Genomic DNA, 19,120 nt, shown 5'->3' on the forward strand with positions numbered 1-19,120 from the left:
CACTGTGTGGGGCATCATACATACTACATAAGGGGCATAATGGGGGCATTACACTGTGTGGGGGCATCATACATACTACATAAGGGGCATAATGCATTACAATGTGTGGGGCATCATACATACTGCACAGGGGGCATAATGGGGGCATTATACTGTGTGGGGGCATCATACATCCTGTATAAGGGGCATAATGGGGGCATTACACTGTGAGGGGGCATCATACATACTACATAAGGGGCATAATGCATTACAATGTGTGAGGCATCATACATACTGCACAAGGGGCATAATGGGGGCTTTACACTGTGAGGGGGCATCATACATCCTGCATAAGGGGCATAATGGGGGCATCATACATCCTGCATAAGGGGCATAATGGGGGCATTACACTGTGTGGGGGCATCATACATACTGCATAAGGGGCATAATGGGGGCATTACACTGTGTGGGGGCATCATACATACTGCATAAGGGGCATTACACTGTGTGGGGGCATCATACATACTGCATAAGGGGCATTACAATGTGTGGGGGCATCATACATCCTGCATACGGAGCATAATGGGGGCATTACACTGTGTGGGGGCATCATACATCCTGCATAAGGGGCATAATGGGGGCATTACACTGTGTGGGGGCATCATACATCCTGCATAAGGGGCATAATGGGGGCAGTACACTGTGTGGGGGGCATCATACATCCTGCATAAGGGGCATAATGGGGGCATTAAACTGTGTGGGGGCATCATACATCCTGTATAAGGGGCATAATGGGGGCATTACACTGTGTGGAGGCATCATACATCCTGCATAAGGGGCATAATGGGGGCATTACACTGTGGGGGGCATCATACATCCTGCATAAGGGGCATAATGGGGGCATTACACTGTGTGGGGGCATCATACATCCTGTATAAGGGGCATAATGGGGACATTACACTGCGTGGGGGCATCATACATCCTGCATAAGGGGCATAATGGGGGCATTACACTGTGTGGGGGCATCATACATCCTGCATAAGGGGCATAATGGGGGCATTACACTGTGTGGGGGCATCATACATCCTGTATAAGGGGCATAATGGGGGCATTACACTGTGTGGGGGCATCATACATTCTGTATAAGGGGCATAATGGGGGCATTACACTGTGTGGGGGCATCATACATCCTGCATAAGGGGCATAATGGGGGCATTACACTGTGGGGCAGTAAAGGGGTCCTGTACTATGGGAACAATACGTCTCCTCCCTTCCTGTCTCCATAGTTGGGTCGTATGTATCTATTACAGGAAACAGAACAAAAACCTTATGATTCTTATAAAGGGGCAACACAAGACCCCAAAAGAGTCTCCGTGCTGAAGGGGTTAATGCCCCCTGCGCCCAGTAATGGGGGTCTCCACATACCTCCTCCTGCAGAGCCGCCACCACATATATGGCTGCTGTGTGCGCACAGGAGCTGTGATGAGGTCACAGGAGGGGAGGAGTCAGGGGTCACATGATCAGGGGCCTCAGTGGATGCAGGACTCTGCTGTGCTGGTTGTCATGGTGCTGGATGAGCTGAAGTTTATGTGTGGGGTCAGGAGGGGTTTACAGTGTGGATGTAGCAGAGCCGCGTGTGTACGAGGTGTACGGAGCAGAGCCGCGTGTGTACGAGGTGTACGGAGCAGAGCCGCGTGTACGAGGTGTACGGAGCAGAGCCGTGTGTGTACGAGGTGTACGGAGCGGAGCCGCGTGTGTACGAGGTGTACGGAGCAGAGCCGCGTGTGTACGAGGTGTACGGAGCAGAGCCGCGCGTGTACGAGGTGTACGGAGCGGAGCCGCGCGTGTACGAGGTGTACGGAGCGGAGCCGCGCGTGTACGAGGTGTACGGAGCGGAGCCGCGCGTGTACGAGGTGTACGGAGCGGAGCCGCGCGTGTACGAGGTGTACGGAGCGGAGCCGCGCGTGTACGAGGTGTACGGAGCGGAGCCGCGCGTGTACGAGGGGTACGGAGCGGAGCCGCGTGTGTACGAGGTGTACGGAGCAGAGCTGTGTGTGTACGAGGCGTACGGAGCAGAGCCGCGTGTGTACGAGGTGTACGGAGCGGAGCCGCGTGTGTACGAGGTGTACGGAGCAGAGCCGCGTGTGTACGAGGCGTACGGAGCAGAGCCACGTGTGTACGAGGTGTACGGAGCAGAGCCGTGTGTGTACGAGGTGTACGGAGCGGAGCCGTGTGTGTACGAGGTGTACGGAGCGGAGCCGTGTGTGTACGAGGTGCACGGAGCAGAGCCGTGTGTGCACGAGGCGTACGGAGCGCAGCCGCGCGTGCACGAGGCGTACGGAGCGCAGCCGCGCGTGCACGAGGCGTACGGAGCGCAGCCGCGCGTGCACGAGGCGTACGGAGCGCAGCCGCGTGTGTCCGAGGCGTGCGGAGCCGCGCGTGCACGAGGCGTACAGAGCGGAGCCGCGCGTGCACGAGGCGTACGGAGCGGAGCCGCGCGTGCACGAGGCGTACGGAGCGCAGCCGCACATGTACGAGGCGTGCGGAACCGCGCGTGTACGAGGCGTACGGAACGGAGCTGCGCGTGTACGAGATGTACGGAGCCCAGCCGCGTGTGTACGAGGTGTACGGAGCGGAGCCGCGTGTATGAGGTGTACGGGGCGGAGCAGCGCGTGTACGAAATGTACGGAGCAGAGCCGCGCGTGTACAAGGTTTACGGAGCGGAGCCACACGTGTATTAGGTTACGGAGCAGAGCCGCGCATGTGTACGAGGCGTATGGACTCCGGCGATGACACCGCACCTTTCCAGGGACATGACAGCTGATCAGTACAGCTGTCACGTGCCCCTAACAGCCACAGGTGCAGTTGCGATCCATCCATGGCTGTTAACATGTTACAGGGAATTTGTCACCCCTGGGACCTATCTGACCTCTAATATTGGGATCCAGGTCATAGAAGTATGAATCTATACTCACCTGTATGTCCCATATTAGAGGTCTACTTGCTGTGTAATAGCTTTTTATTAAATTAGTTTTGGCAAGCTTCACGCCTATTATCTTCCTTTCCTTATCCCCCCTCCTCCCCTGCTCGTCACAGGGGCCTGTGATGTGCAGTTCCCGGCCGGATCCCGCGCCTGCGCAATTTGCCCTGTATGGACGGCGCTCTTCTTCCTGCCATCTGTGTAGCCAGGTGGAGCAGGAAACTTGTGCGCAGGTGCCGGTGAGTCACAATTGTGAAATTGCACTTTTTTTGCAATTTCACCACACTTTGAATTATTTTCCTGTTTTCCAGTACACAATATGGTAAAACCAATGGTGTTGTTCAAAAGTACAACTCGTCTTGCAAAAAACAAGCCCTCACATGGCCATTGACGGAACAATAAAACATTTATGGCTCTGGAGAGAAAGGGAGCAAAAAACGAAATGGAGAAGCCCAAAGTGGTAAAGGGGTTAATATCAAATAATTATAAAAAAAAAAAAATAGAAAAGCGTTAGAAAATATTTGTTTTTATTTCTTTCATATAGGAATCGAAGAAAACCAGCGTATGGATCTTTTCCAGCCTGGGTGCCGGGTTATCTGGGCCCATCCATCCAGTGTTGTTCATATGGTGCGAAATCCCTTCCCAGATCCCCTGAATTCCTACCTGGGATGTAAATTCCCTCAGGACCGACCCGCTGAATTCACGTCTTATCAATGAACATTTACATTTTGTTCATATTTATCCGGAACTTTTCGAAAACCGTTTAAATGGTTAACATTTCTGATTGTATCATTTATTTCAGTTAAATGTACAATATAGATTTTTGGCAATGTTCACACTCTGCATCTGAGGCTGAATGGTCCACAATGTACATTATATAATCATTGTCATAGATCATTTTATAGAGAAATTCATAAACATTTTGAAATATAATAAATAGATAGAGTGGAGACACGAGGGTCAGTGGGTGGTCTCATCTTTAGAAAACCATATGGACCACGGCTCACCCCACTGAACGCCCGCTCTCCTTTCCCGTGGACACTACTCAGACCAGACAGGGTGAGGGTAACACAGTGCGCCAATAACTTATTGCACCAACACCAGCCGGTCACATACAGTACAGCCCCAGCAAGTACATAAGATTGTGCAGATGACATAATCTCACCTTTCCGCTGGCTCTGAGCAGCTGTGACTTTGGGGCATCCAGAGTCGACTACCCCAACTTCTGGCCGGCAACCAGAGAGGAGGTAGCGGCAAGCTTAGGAAACTGAGTGAGTGCAGTGAGGTATGTGGCCAGGTGACCTGATTGTCCCAACCTGGATTCTCCAGCGTCTTTGAGAGGTCAGTGATGGTCAGTGGAGCAGATCTGTGTTCCACCAGCTGGTCGGTGGCTTGCTGTAGAGTGTGTGGAAAAAGAGGCAGATCCTACTTTTCTAGGTCACACCTCGTATTCAGGTATTTTCCCACAGGATTGGGAGAAGGTCGTCTCTCATTGTCCAAGTGTTCATAGTTTGTCCTTCAATATTTGCATGAGAACAACCTTGAATGCACTAATACAATAGGTAGACAGGAAACTAACAATGATCAATGGCTCAGTTAGCCTGTGCCTTTCTTCCACAAGGACAGCAGGACAATAAGCTGTAGGGGGCGCTATAATCTGTACACAGCAGCCATTCAAGATTCCAACAACTAATTACATCTACAACTAGAGTCAGGGACAATAGCTCCTGTCCCTGTGCCCACTGACTAACAATGCATTTGGCAGAATTAAGAAGAAATGCTGGTTCCTCACATAGATATATGCAAATATACAACTATCTCTAAATATATATACATCTATATATGGATATAGACATAAAGTTCAAATGAAAACACAGTTCGAGGTATAAATTTCCACAATAACACAAGTCTTGTGTGTATAAAGTCTTATTGTGAAGGATGTGTTCTTGCTAATCTCTGAGACTATAGGAGCAGAACAGAAGCTTTAGGACGGAGTCACACTACACGTAGACAAAATCGTTCCGATTCTCACTGATGAGAGTCGCACGAGTTCTCCGTATGGTAATCCGTGTGTAATCCGTGTGTAATGCGATGATGCGATATTTTCTCACCCATGTATCCGTATGACATCAATATGCAACGTGTTTATCTTCTCTGCAACTATTCTTCTCCAATCATTTACAGGACCATTTACAGTGTTCTGTGCTACAGAATGGTAATGTAACCATAAAAATTGGACGGCATACGGATGGTCCGTGTGGCGACCAATTTTTTTCTCACACCCGTAGGCTTGCATTGGCGAGTCTCTCACAATATATGCGTACAATCACAGCATGCTGCGATTTTGCATGAACGCCGAATACGCCTGAGAAAATAAACGGTTATCTGAGCTGCCCTATAGAATAACACTGGGCCGAGTGCTGTGCGATGTTTTATATGTTATACGGTAGTGTGACTCCGGCCTTACCTGACATATCTGCTTCTAGAAGAATGTGACATGGAAGGAGGAAGAGCAGCACAATCCTGTTTTTGTGGATGAAGGACTTGTACACGCAACCCGGTAAACACTGATAAAGAGAACAAGTAACAGGAGCAGCGCTCCAGGGAAAGTACTGACAACATCTGAAGCCCCCATCACACTATGCGAGATCGCTAGCGAGATCGCTGCTGAGTCACAAGTTTTGTGATGCAACAGCGACCTCAGCAGCGATCTCGCTATGTTTGACACTTAGCAGCGACCAGGCCCCTGCTGTGAGATCGCTGGTCGTGTCAGAATGGTCTGGACATTTCTTTGATTGTTGAGGCCCCGCTGGGTAGCATGCATCGTTGTGTTTGACACCTTACCAACGACCTTGTTGACGACTCAGACACAGAGACACATAGGCCTGCATCGTTATACAGGTCGTTACGGGTCGCCGCATCGTTGCTGCGTCGTTGGGAACATCTGACTGTTTGACATCTCACCAACGACCACATAGCAACGCAGCAACGATCCCTGACAGGTCGTATCCTCTGGGAGAGGAAGTGGTGATGTCCAACTCACTTAATGAGTTCAAGAGAGGCCTGGACGCCTTTCTTGAGAACAATAAAATTACATCTTATGCTTAGTGATAGTTAATTAATCCAGGGATTTAATCTGACTGCCAGATTGGAGTCGGGAAGTGAATTTTTCCTCAATGATGTAAATTGGCCTATACCGCATGGGATTTTTTTGCCTTCCCCTGGATCAACGCTGCGGAATAGCTGCAGTGCATAAGAAATAGGCTGAACTGGATGGACGCTTGTATGTAACTATGTAACTATGTATCGTTGTCGGAATCGCTGTAGCATCACTGAGTGTGACGGGGCCTTGACTGTATTCACACAGATACAGAGGACTTTATTCACACAGATACAGAGGAGGTTATTCACACAGATACAGAGGATTTTATTCACACAGATACAGAGGAGGTTATTCACACAGATACAGAGGACTTTATTCACACAGATACAGAGGACTTTATTCACACAGCTACAGAGGACTTTATTCACACAGATACAGAGGACTTTATTCACACAGATACAGAGTAATGATGGACGAGCACTAAAATGCTCGATGCTCGGGTTGAGCACATTGGAATACTCGGGTGCTCAACCCGAGCAACGAGCCCAATGTAAGTCTATGGGAGACTCGAGCATTTTTCAGACTGATCCCCCCGGCAGTCTGCAGAGTTTCGATGGGAACAATGCTCAAATGACATGGGAACAGCATGGGGAAGACCCCTGGAAGCATTTCTGACTCCCAGGTCACTGCTGTCAACAACGTTGTCAGAGGTATTACGCCACTTTTACAGACTCACAATAAAACATACAAAAACAAAACCAAAATGGATTTTCCTGGTAAATATTTTAAGGAACATCCTTTCCAGGGTAATGACTTGTATATAAAGCAAAATAAATAACCAAAAACAATAATACTCCTCCACACCTTGGACTATGTTCACACTTAGCTTTTTTGATGCGTTTTTGCACTTTTGCATTGCTTTCAACCGTGACAAATGCATTCACCAGGTAATGTCATTTTAACATTTTACAACCTTATCTGGCCATGTGGTGTGTGAGATATCATCAGACACATCGTGTTTCATTTATGATGGAGGGACTCTGAAAGTCACAAAGCCTATTTTTATAGGGCCATCAGGTGCCCTTTATTATTCTTAAAGGACCAGCAATCGGCCCTCACTATTCTTAGAGAGCCATTAGCCGGCTATGTTTTATTGTTCCCATTACTGAAGACTGGGTCTCCTATAGTGTTGCTGCGTATGCAGTTAGTGGCAGGGCTGCCCAAAATTTGGATGCACCCCAATACCCCTTTTGAAGAGACTTAGAGGAGGGCCTCCTGAAAACAATGTTCCCATTATTAGGAAGTAGGTCTCCCATTGTGTTTGCCTATGCAGTGAATGCAAAGGTTGCCAAAAATTTGGAGGCACTCCAATGCCCCTTGGAAGAGATGTGGAGGAGGGCCTCATAAAAAAATGTTCCCATTAGAAAGGAGCAGGCCTCCTTACTTGTAATGCCCATGCACTAAATGTATGGGCTGACAAACATTTACCCCTGGGGGTATACATGAACATACTGTATAAAAATTTTTTTTTACGGGCATCATAAATACCCTTTAAAAAATTATGTGGGTGTTGCATCACGGACCACGGTCACCCTGGTGATATGGTGGTAGAGGATGAGGAGAAGGAGGAGGACAAGAGCAGATAGCCAAAATCAGGAAGCGTATACCCATGTGTGGGTGTGAGAAGGTGCATGGGAATACACCTCCCAAAAAGAGACACTGGATTTGAGTTTATGTTACGCTGCTATCATTCGGTGGTGTTGAGAAGTCTGGCCCAATCCAGCCCTTGTTCAATTTTATGAGTCATCCTGTCAGCATTTTCAGTTGACAGGCAGATGCGCTTATCAGTTATAATTCCACCAGCGGCACTAAAAACACGCTCTGATAAAACGCTGGCGGCAGGGCAGGCCAGGACCTTGAAGGCATAGAGAGTCAGTTCATTCCACGTATCCAGCTTGGATACCCAATAATTATAAGGCACAGAGGAATCACGGAGGACGTTGGTACGGTCGGTAAAGTACTCCCTCAGCATCTTCCCAAACTTTGCACTCCTTATGAGAGTACCCTGCACCTCAGGGCCTGTGCGATGCGAGGGGCTGAGAAAATTCTCCCAGAACTTTGACAGTGTTCCCCTGCCTCTGCTGGATTGAAGTTGTGTCTCTCTCACCTGTTGTCCTTCGTTGTCCAACGAACTGTGACCTCTGCCGCCGGCGTTTTCAGATGGGAATTTTTTAATAGTTCCGCAACAAGGGCCTTCTAGTACAGCCCCATTTTTTGTAGACCTGTCCGCCTCAGGAATAAGAGATATAAAGTTCTCCTTGTAGTGTGGGTCTAGAAGTGTCACCAACCAGTAATGACTGTCACCCAAAATTTTGAGAACGCGAGGGTTATGAGAAAGGCAGCGTAACATAAAATTAGCCATGCGTGCCAGACTGCTAACAGGCAAGACCGTGTCCTCACCAAAAGGATGACTGACCATGCTCTCTTCCTCCTCCTCCTGTCTGTCCTCTGGCCATCCACGCTGAACAGACAGTATTACAGCTGTGCAGGTAGTACCGTCTATAGCGCATGAAACTAGCTCCTGTTCTTCCTCCTCCTCCTCCTCTTTGTCACCCAATCCACGTTGGGATGAGATGAGGCTGGGTTGTGTGTAATCACACTGTATGGTTCCTTGCTCCATCTTATCGTGCTCCGCCTGCAATGCATCCTCTTTGATTGTCAGCAAAGGGCGTTTCAGAAGACAGAGAAGCAGGATGGTGATGCTAATTATGGCGACATTGCCGCTCACCATCTTGGTGGAGTCCTCAAAGTTTTGGAGGATGGTACATATGTCTGATATCCATGTCCACTCCTGAGGTCTTATGTGTGGAGTCTGAACTGAATACCGACGGCCTTGTTGATGCTGGTACTCAACAACTGCCCTCTTCTGCTCACAAATCTGACCCAACATCTGCTGCATAGATTGCCAACGCGTGGGGCATCACACACCAGTCTGTGAGCCGGAAGCTGCAAATGCTGCTGAAACACGGCAAGCTTGGCGGAAGCTGTAGGTGACTTTCTAAAATGGGCACACAGGCGGCGTACTTTAACAAGCAGATACGGTAGTGTGACGGATCAACCCCGTACTCCAAGATTTTGCCACATGGGGGTTGTCGTAGCGCCTATGCAGCTAAGGGGACATAATGTTATAAAGTGGGGTGAATATTGTGGATCGCATATTGTTGGACATTCTGTGATGTGACCGAAGCACTCCTGGCCCCCACCTTCCTGTGCTCACTTAGCAGGGGCAAACAGACAATGTGCTGATTAATGGGTTGTTGCCTAACTGCTGTCTGGGAGCCTACTGTGGGTATTATCTGGTGAGAACAATGGGTGCTAAAAATAGCTTGTGTGATTCTCTATAAAACCTGCTTGTGAGAATAAAAGTTTAGTTCATCTTGGAGACACTGTGCGATAGTCATATTTTATATATCCCAGTGTAAGAAAAGCCTTTCCATGTCAGGGGCCTGCAGAAGAAGATTGGACATCTGCGGATGGGGTAACTAGCTCCCGTCACACTGGTGGCAGCGGTGGGATTCGGTCCATCTTCTTCAGGAACCAAGGACTGAATGGAAGACATCTACCAGAAGCTAAAGAGGAATACGTTGAAGGACCTTGTGGAAGCTCGAGGGTTAACCGCCAGCAACAAAACAAAAGCGGATTTGATAGCAGCCATTATGGAGCTCGACAACGCAACAACCTCCAACGGGAACGTGGAAGAGACTGAATTCCAGAGGGAGGTAAAGAGCAGACTGGCACTTTATGCTCCCAACCCGGCAGTACAGATCATAGATAAGGTGATGGCTGATGTGCGTACTGATCTGGATGAAAAGATGGAGAGGGCAGAGCGGATGGAGCTAGCCAGGATGGAGATGCCAGAGAGGACCAAGATAGAGCTAGCCAAGATGGAGATGGCGGAGCGGAGAGAGGAGATACAGCGAGCAGGGGGAGCCCTGGCTTCCTCCCTGGTTCCAGCAGGGGTAAGCCACAAAAAGATCCAATACAATGCCTTCCGACAGTTGGGGGAGGCAGAGGAAGACATTGATGGCTTTCTGCAGGACTTTGAGCGGCAGTGTACCCTTCATAAAGTGGAGCCGGAGGATTGGGTCCAGATTCTGGCCAGCAAGCTGACAGGCTGGGCAGCGGATGCCTATCGCACTGTATCGGATAAGGACTGTATGGACTATAAGCGAGTCAAAGAAGTGATATGCACTAACACCAGAGGCATACCGTCAAAAGTTCCGCAAAACCACAAAACGGGAAACGGATACCCACGCTGAATGGGCCTGTAAACTATGGTGGTCACTGCTACAGTGGGTACAAGGTAGCAAAGCAGACACGAAGGAGGACGTCCAACAGCTCATCGCGTTAGAACGATTCTTTACTGGGTTAACTCCCGAGATGCAAGAATGGCTTCGGGACCGACGACTCTTGAGGAGGCTGCACGGCTGACCGATGAACATTATGATGCCAGGAGGGCCCAATTGTCAGGGTCCAAAACTGTCTCAAGAGGCCCTCCCATGGGTCTGGAGGCCCCTAAACCACAGAAGCTTGGCGGGGGACCCACCAATACCCCGGCCTACCAGAGTCCTCCTGGGGTGCGATGCCACACCTGCCATCAGCTGGGTCACCTGCAGAGACACTATCCCAACCGGACCCAGCGCACCCAGTGGCCAAAACCGGAAACGGCTACCTTCAACCGGGCCGCTGTACGCTGCTACCAAGGCGAAGCCGACCCGGCATCGGTGGCTATGGCTAATTATGGGATGGAAGAGAAAGAGGGAGTGCTGCATGAAGTGGACCCTGTGCAGGCAGCCCAGGCGGATAATCGACAACAACATTGACAGTCGGTGTGGATTAATGGGAAACAGCTGCAGGAATTAAGAGATTCCGGAGCTACTCTGACCCTTGTGAAGTCGCATCTCGCCCAAGGCCAAAATATGGGTCGAACAGTGGCGGTCCGTGTAGCAGGGGCAGCCATACATCGACTGCCCACGGCCAAGATTCACCTGAACTGGGGGGCCGGGGATGGCTTTGTCGAGGTCGGCATGATGAAGGATTTGCCTGCAGATGTCCTGCTGGGAAATGACTTGGGGCCCATGTTGTCTTCCTTCTCGGTTGCCCCCCTGGCTGAGACATATCCTGTGACTACCCGGAGACAACTCGAGCTGCGGAGGCGGAATCACACTCAGAGGAGGCCCAGGTAAGACACTACAGCCCTTCACGTATTCCCATAGCCAGACACATTTCATGGGACACCCCAGCAGAATTTAGGAGGGAGGTACTAGAGGATCCCTCATTGCAGGGGTATCGCGGGAAGGCACAGGAGGGGAGAGGGGTACTGGAAGGTGAACAGTTTATATGGCATCAGGGACTCCTCTACAGGGTTACAGAGCAAACTCACTCAGGGACGAGCCCCACTGTACAACGACAGCTGGTAGTTCCCAAAAAGTATAGGCAGGAGTTTCTGCGAATCTCTCATGACATACCCTTGGCGGGGCACCTTGGAGTCAGCCGCACCAGGTATCGTCTGACACAAAACTTCTTTTGGCCAGGGTTATCCCATGATGTTCGTCAGTACTGCCAGACCTGTGACAGTTGCCAGCGCATTGGCAAGAGGGGAGATCGCTGCAAGGCCAAATTACACCCCCTTCCCATTGTGGAGGAGCCATTTAGCTGAGTAGCGGTCGATCTGATAGGGCCGTTAGTCAAACCCAGTCCGTCAGGGAAAAGGTATATATTGACAGTGATAGATTACACCACGCGGTATCCAGAGGCGGTTGCCTTACCTAACATACTCCTTTGTTGGGTGAAGAGAATGGGGCATCAAACTCCGCTGCTCGCCTGTCAGAATTATGTACCAGAGGAATCCAAGTCAATGTAATAATAAAATAGATTTTATTTCTAAAGTGATCACACCACTTCCTCAGGACAGTCTAAAGACGCACCTTCGAGATAGGACAGAAGGTCCTGGTACTAGAACCGGTTAGGCAGAACAAATTCCAGGCCGCATGGGAGGGGCCTTACCGGGTAGTGGGGAAAATAGCCGACACCACCTACAATGTCTCCGATTGTGACGACCCCAGGGTTATCCGCATGTTCCACGTGAATATGCTGAAGGCCTACCGGGAGCGCCCTGAAGAGGTAGCTGCCATCTGCGCACCCGAAGCAGAGGATTTAGCCGAACTCCCCTTGCCTGATGTCTTAGGTGAGAGGACTCAGTCGAAAACTTGGGACCAGGTACACTTAGGAGAAAACCTAGGGGCCCGGGAGAGAGAGCAGGCTGAGACATTGCTGAGGCAGCCGCAGAGGATGTTCTCAGAAAGACCGGGGTTCACCTGACTTGCACAACACAAGGTTGAGACACAAGATCAGACCCCCCTGAGACAACCCCCCTTCCGCGTCCCGGAGTCTGTACGAGAAGGGATGTGACAAGAGATACAGGAGACGTTGAGTTTAGGGGTCATTGAGGAGTCAGATAGTCCCTGGGCGTCCCCTGTAGTGTTAGTGCCTAAGAAAGATGGGACTACCCAGTTTTGTGTAGACTATCGCAAGATAAATGAGAAAACTGTGACGGATGCGTATCCCATGCCGCGTGTGGACGAGTTGTTAGACCGGCTGGCTGGGGCAAAGTATTTGACCACCATCGATCTATGCAAAGGCTATTGGCAGATCCCCCTAAGTCCTGATGCTATTCCCAAGTCTGCATTTGTCACTCCGTTTGGCTTATTGCAGTTTCGGGTTATGCCATTTGGGATGAAGAATGCCCCCGCGACCTTCCAGAGGCTCGCTGACCGGCTTCTGGATGGTCTCCAGTACTATGCTTGTGCCTACCTGGATGACATCACCGTCTACAGCGCGACATGGGATGAGCATCTAAATCACCTAGAGACAGTATTGGATAGGATCCACAAAGCTGGAATCACCCTGAACCCCAACAAGTGTCACATAGGCAAAGCAGAGGTGCAGTATTTAGGACATTGGGTGGGGGGTGGAAAACAACGACCGGAACCCGCCAAGATTGAGGCCGTAGCCAAGTGGCCCACCCCACGTACTAAAACCCAAGTCATGGCCTTTCTAGGGACAGCGGGGTATTATAGGAAATTTATCCCTAATTACAGCAGCATTGCCAAGCCCCTCACTGATCTGACACGTAAGAACCTCCCCCGCCAGATAACCTGGACCCCCGAGTGTGAGGAAGGCTTCCACCAGCTAAAGGACGCTCTCACAAATACCCCGATATTGGCCGCACCCGATCCAACTAAACGTTTCCTGGTTCACACGGACGCATCTACGTTTGGGTTGGGGGCACTACTGAGCCAAGTTGGGCCGGATGGCCAAGAACACCCAATAGCTTATCTGAGTCGGAAATTACTGCCTTGAGAAGTCAGCTATGTGGCCGTCGAAAAGGAATGCCTGGCAGTAGTATGGGCTGCCAAGAAGCTCCAACCATATTTGTATGGAAGACAGTTTTCCCTCATAACGGACCATAACCCCCTGGTATGGCTTAATCGGGTCTCCGGTGACAATGCCAGACTACTACGGTGGAGTTTGGCGCTACAACCGTTAAACTTCACCATCCACTATAGACCCGGCAAGCAAAATGGTAACGCCGATGGACTAAGCCTACAAGCTGACCTGCTACCAACCTCATAAATCGTGGACCTCCTCCAGCTGATCTGTCAGGGAGCAGACTGGGTAGGCCGATCCTGTCCGGGAAGGGGGAGCATTGTGACTCATCAACCCCGTACTCCAAGATTTTGCCACATGGGGGTTGTCATAGCGCCTATGCAGCTAATGGGACATAATGTTATAAAGTGGGGTGAATATTGTGGATCGCATATTGTTGGACATTCTGTGATGTGACCGAAGCACTCCTGGCCCCCACCTTCCTGTGCTCACTTAGCAGGGGCAAACAGACAATGTGCTGATTAATGGGTTGTTGCCTAACTCAGGGCCGATGTCAGCACCCGGCGCACATGGGGAAATGCCGGGGCCCTGAGCAGGCAGGGGGGCCCACTGGCGGTCGCGCATCCCGCTGGGCTATGGGCGGAGGAGAGCGGTGTCAGCGCCCGCCCTTCTCCGCCGCTTGCTCAGGGCCCCGGCAGCCGGATATTTACCTCTCCCCGTGCCTCCGCAGATCCGCTGTCTTCCTGCTCTGCGCTCCCTGTGACGTCTCAGGTCAGAGGGCGCGGTGATGACTTTCCATCGCTCGCTCCCCTGAACCGTCACAGGGAGCGCAGAGCGGGACGACTCCGGCAACGCTGGAGTCCGGACCCGAGCAGCGGGCAGTAGGTGAGAAGGAGGGAGGTGAGTATTTGATTTTTTTTTTTTTAAATGTATGGAGGCATGGGGCATAATATGGGAGGGTGACATCCTGCATGGGGCATAATATGGGGGGGTGACATCTTGCATGGGGCATTATAAAGAGAGGGGGGGGGTGACATCCTGCATGGGGCATTATAAAGATAGGGGGGGTGACATCCTGCATGGGGCATTATAGAGAGAGGGGGTGACAGCCTGCATGGGGCCTTATAAAGAGGGGGGGCACATCCTGCATGGGACATTATAAAGAGAGGGGCGGTGACCTCCTGCATGGGGCATTATAAAGAGAGGGGGTGACATCCTGCATGGGGCATTATAAAGAGAAGGGGGTGACATCCTGCATGGTGCATTATAAAGAGAGGGGGGGTGACATCCTGCATGGGACATTATAAAGAGATGGGGGGTGACATCCTGCATGGGGCATTATAGAGAGAGGGAGTGACAGCCTGCATGGGGCCTTATAAAGAGGGGGGGTACATCCTGCATGGGGCATTATAAAGAGAGGGAGGGTGACATCCTGCAAGGGGCATTATAAAGAGGAGGGGTGACTGTCACGCTGTCTCTGTATACTGGAGGTAGGGGGCCTAAGCTGACCCTAAGCTGGGGCCCTGACTAATCCCTCAACCTGGAGGTACTGTTAAAGGTACAGAGGTCCAGGCCGCCAGCGTAACCCCTACCTCCTGAGGATCCCTGCACCTAAGTAATCTAGTCCTGAGAAGGACCCCGATCACAACAAAAGAGGACAAGTAATAATATGCCCACACACAGTACTTAGACGAACGAGACAGTACAAGGGAAAAACCAAAACCACCTTGCATACAAAAACTACACAACTACAACAGAGGGAACACCAACGGGAAAGGAGATAAATGATAAAGCGAGGAAGGGAAAAAACACTCCAAAAACACTTATCTCAGAAACTCCAAATACCACGATCCGCTCTGTAAGTCTGTATGAAATGCTTTCACCGACACTTCCCAAACAGACCAGCAGGCATTTGAAGGAGACTCACTACAGCAGCATTGATTGCAGCTGGGCGAGGCTGAACCTCGTCTAGCACAGAGAGAGAGAGAATTAACTCCCTCACTGCCGAAAACACAAAGCACCAAAAAGTCAGCTGCGAGAAGTCAGGCTGTGTAATCGTGACGATCTTCGTGGCGACACACCCGTGACAGTACCCCCCCTTCTACGAGGGGCCTCCGGACCCTCAGGGCCAGGTTTATCCGGGTGAGTCGTGTGGAAGGCCCGAACTAATCGGTCTGCGTTAATATCTGATGCAGGAACCCACATCCTCTCCTCAGGACCATACCCTTTCCAATGAACCAGGTACTGAAGGGACCGGCGATTAAAACGTGAATCGATGACCCTTGATACCTGGAACTCCAAGTTACCATTGACCACCACTGGAGGGGGAGGTAAAGGTGACGGTACCACCGGCGCCACATACCTCTTAAGCAACGATCTGTGGAACACGTTGTGAATTTTAAACGTAGGGGGGAGGTCAAGACGGAATGCCACCGGATTAATAATAGAACTGATTCTGTACGGCCCGATGAACCTGGGACCCAGTTTCCAGGAGGGAACCTTAAGTTTAATATTCCTGGTAGACAACCATACCCGATCGTTCACACTTAGGTCCGGACCAGACACTCTCCTCCTATCAGCCATACGTTTGTATCGGTTCCCCATAGTATTCAGATTCTTCAGCACCCCTCTCCATACTGAAGCGAGTGATGAGGAAAATCGTTCCTCCTCAGGAACCCCCGAAGAGCCCCCCCTACTGAAAGTACAAAACTGGGGGTGAAAACCATATGCCCCAAAAAATGGGGACTTACCAGTGGACTCGCTCCGCCTATTATTAAGAGCAAACTCTGCCAGAGGTAAGAAAGAAGCCCAGTCCTCCTGGTTCTCTGACACAAAACACCGGAGATATGTCTCCAAGCTCTGGTTCATACGTTCCGTCTGACCATTGGTCTGAGGGTGAAAAGCCGATGAGAATGACAAATGCATCCCCCGCCGTGCACAAAACGCCTTCCAGAACTTGGACACAAACTGAGACCCCCGATCAGACACTACATCAGAGGGTACCCCGTGAAGCCTCACAATCTCCCCAATGAACACCTGCGCAAGAGTTTTAGCATTAGGGAGAGCCGGAAGAGCGATAAAATGTGCCATCTTGCTGAACCTGTCCACTACAACGAGTATGACCGTTTTACCCGAAGACGGAGGGAGGTCCGTAATAAAGTCCATAGACAGATGAGTCCAAGGACGCTCCGGGATCTTCAAAGGTAAGAGGGCCCCAGACGGACGGGTATGTGAGGTCTTAGAGCGTGCACAAACCCCACAGGACGCGACAAAAGTTACCACCTCCTTATGTAAGTTAGGCCACCAAAACCGACGCGAGAGGAGATCCACAGTTGCTTTACTCCCCGGGTGTCCTGCCAAAACTGAGTTATGGTGTGCCTCGATCACCTTTTGTCGCAACTGATCTGGAACAAACAGTCTCCCCGGAGGTCCAACAGGGGCGTCCCCCTGAGCCTCCAATACCTCCTCCTCCAGCTCAGAGCATACTGCCGAAACCACCACCCCCTCCTGAAGGATAGGAATCGGGTCGTCCGTATTCCCGGCCCCAGGGAAACTGCGAGATAAGGCATCCGCCTTTACATTTTTTGACCCAGGACGATATGTAACGACAAAATTAAACCTGGTAAAAAACAATGACCACCTAGCTTGTCTGGGATTCAGACGTTTTGCGGACTCCAGATATAGCAGGTTCTTGTGATCGGTGATGACGGTGACCGGATGGACTGCCCCCTCCAAAAAATGGCGCCACTCCTCAAAAGCTAACTTAATGGCCAAGAGTTCCCTATTGCCGACATCGTAATTCCTCTCAGCGGACGACAATTTTTTAGAGAAAAAGGCGCACGGATGCCACTTACCAGGGGACGAACCTTGTGACAATACTGCTCCCACCCCTACCTCGGAAGCGTCTACCTCTACAATGAATGGCTGTGACGCATCAGGTTGAATGAGTATGAGTGCCGAGGCAAAACATTTTTTCAAGCAGGAGAATGCTTGACAAGCCTTGTCAGACCACCTAGAAAAATCCGTCCCCTTTTTAGTCATGTCTGTGAGAGGCTTAACCATGGACGAGAAATTACGAATGAACTTCCGGTAATATTTAGCAAACCCCAGGAAACGTTGTAGTGCCTTAAGATTCTCTGGCCGATCCCACTCAAGAACTGCCCCCACTTTCCCAGGGTCCATACGAAAACCGGATGCTGAAACCAGGAAGCCTAAAAACTGGAGTTCCTGTACGGCGAACACACACTTTTCCCATTTGGCATACAGTTTATTATCCCGCAAGATCTGTAACACCTGCCTAACGTGCTCCTGATGAGACACCAGATCCGGCGAGTAAATTAAGATATCATCCAGATATATGACAACAAACTGTCCCACCAGGCGGCGAAAAATGTCATTAACAAAGTGTTGGAACACCGCCGGGGCATTAGTCAGACCGAATGGCATGACAAGGTTCTCATAATGCCCCTCCGGAGTGTTAAACGCCGTCTTCCACTCATCCCCCTCCTTCATCCTAATCAGATTGTACGCCCCCCTGAGATCCAACTTAGAGAACCATTTGGCGCCCACGATCTGATTAAAGAGATCGGGAATAAGTGGGAGTGGATACGGATCTCGGACCGTAATCCGATTAAGTTCACGGAAATCCAGGCAAGGGCGTAGGCCTCCATCTTTCTTCTTAACAAAGAAGAACCCCGCAGCCACCGGTGAAGATGAAGGTCTAATATGCCCCTTAGCCAGACTTTCTGAAATATAATCCTTCATGGCCTGCCTCTCAGGACCAGAAAGGTTATACAACCTAGCTTTAGGTAACTTGGCCTCAGGGAGCAGTTTTACAGAACAGTCATACTCGCAATGAGGAGGTAGTTCCTGGCACCCTTTCTCCGAGAATACATCCTCAAAGTCCGCCAGAAATGGAGGTAAGACCCAAGGAGTAACCGCACCGATGACCGTGTTCATGCAGTTTTTATTACAGAATTTACTCCATTGGCTTATCTCTCTGGTTTGCCAATTAATAACCGGGTTATGCTTAGTTAACCAAGGAAGGCCCAACACTATAGGAGTGGGAAGACCCTCCAACACGTAGCAAGACAACAGTTCTTTATGTATCGCCCCCACTTGAAGTTTTACGTCATGCACAGCTTGCAAAAAACTTCCCTGACCGAGAGGCCTGGCATCGATCGAGAATATGGGGATGGGTTTAGCCAACTCACTCAATCGCATACCTTGAACCTGGGCAAACCGAGCATCAACCAGATTAGCCCCGGCCCCACTATCCAGAAGAACAGATATCCTCTCAGTTCTCGTACCCACCACCACCTCCGCCGGTACGAGAAACTGAGACGAACCTAGGGACGAAATACCTACTCCCAGATTGCCGTCCACCACACAACCTGGGATCAACAGTTTTCCGACGACTCTTCACTCTGCAAGGGACGGGATGGACACCCCCCAATAAAATGTCCCTTTCTCCCGCAGAAGAAACACCTTCCTGTCTTATGGCGCACCACCGGTCCCCTCCCCCGAAATGATGTCCCTCCTAATTGCATAGGCTCCTCTGGACTGACCAGGGGAACCACCATGTGAGGGGACCTTGTAGGAGGTGGAGT

General features: G+C 50.5%; 1 protein-coding gene across 2 annotated transcripts in view; it reads right to left on the reverse strand.

Moving 5' to 3' along the window:
• LOC141220371 (uncharacterized) overlaps positions 1-19,120 on the reverse strand; it is a 324,060-nt gene that overhangs the window by 12,476 nt on the left and 292,464 nt on the right. Inside the window, exon 1 of one of the 2 annotated variants that reach the window (XM_073666300.1) lies at positions 1,405-1,469. The exons of the other annotated variant lie outside the window; for it this stretch is intronic. The gene's annotated coding sequence lies outside the window, so the exon portion shown is untranslated. Of the gene's footprint in view, positions 1-1,404; positions 1,470-19,120 lie in introns of those variants that run through there. 2 annotated transcript variants of the gene reach the window in all.

This window comes from Phyllobates terribilis, unplaced genomic scaffold (genome assembly GCF_046119375.1).
Source record: "Phyllobates terribilis strain yellow unplaced genomic scaffold, ASM4611937v1 Scaffold_285__1_contigs__length_2463970, whole genome shotgun sequence".
NCBI lineage: Eukaryota > Metazoa > Chordata > Amphibia > Anura > Dendrobatidae > Phyllobates > Phyllobates terribilis.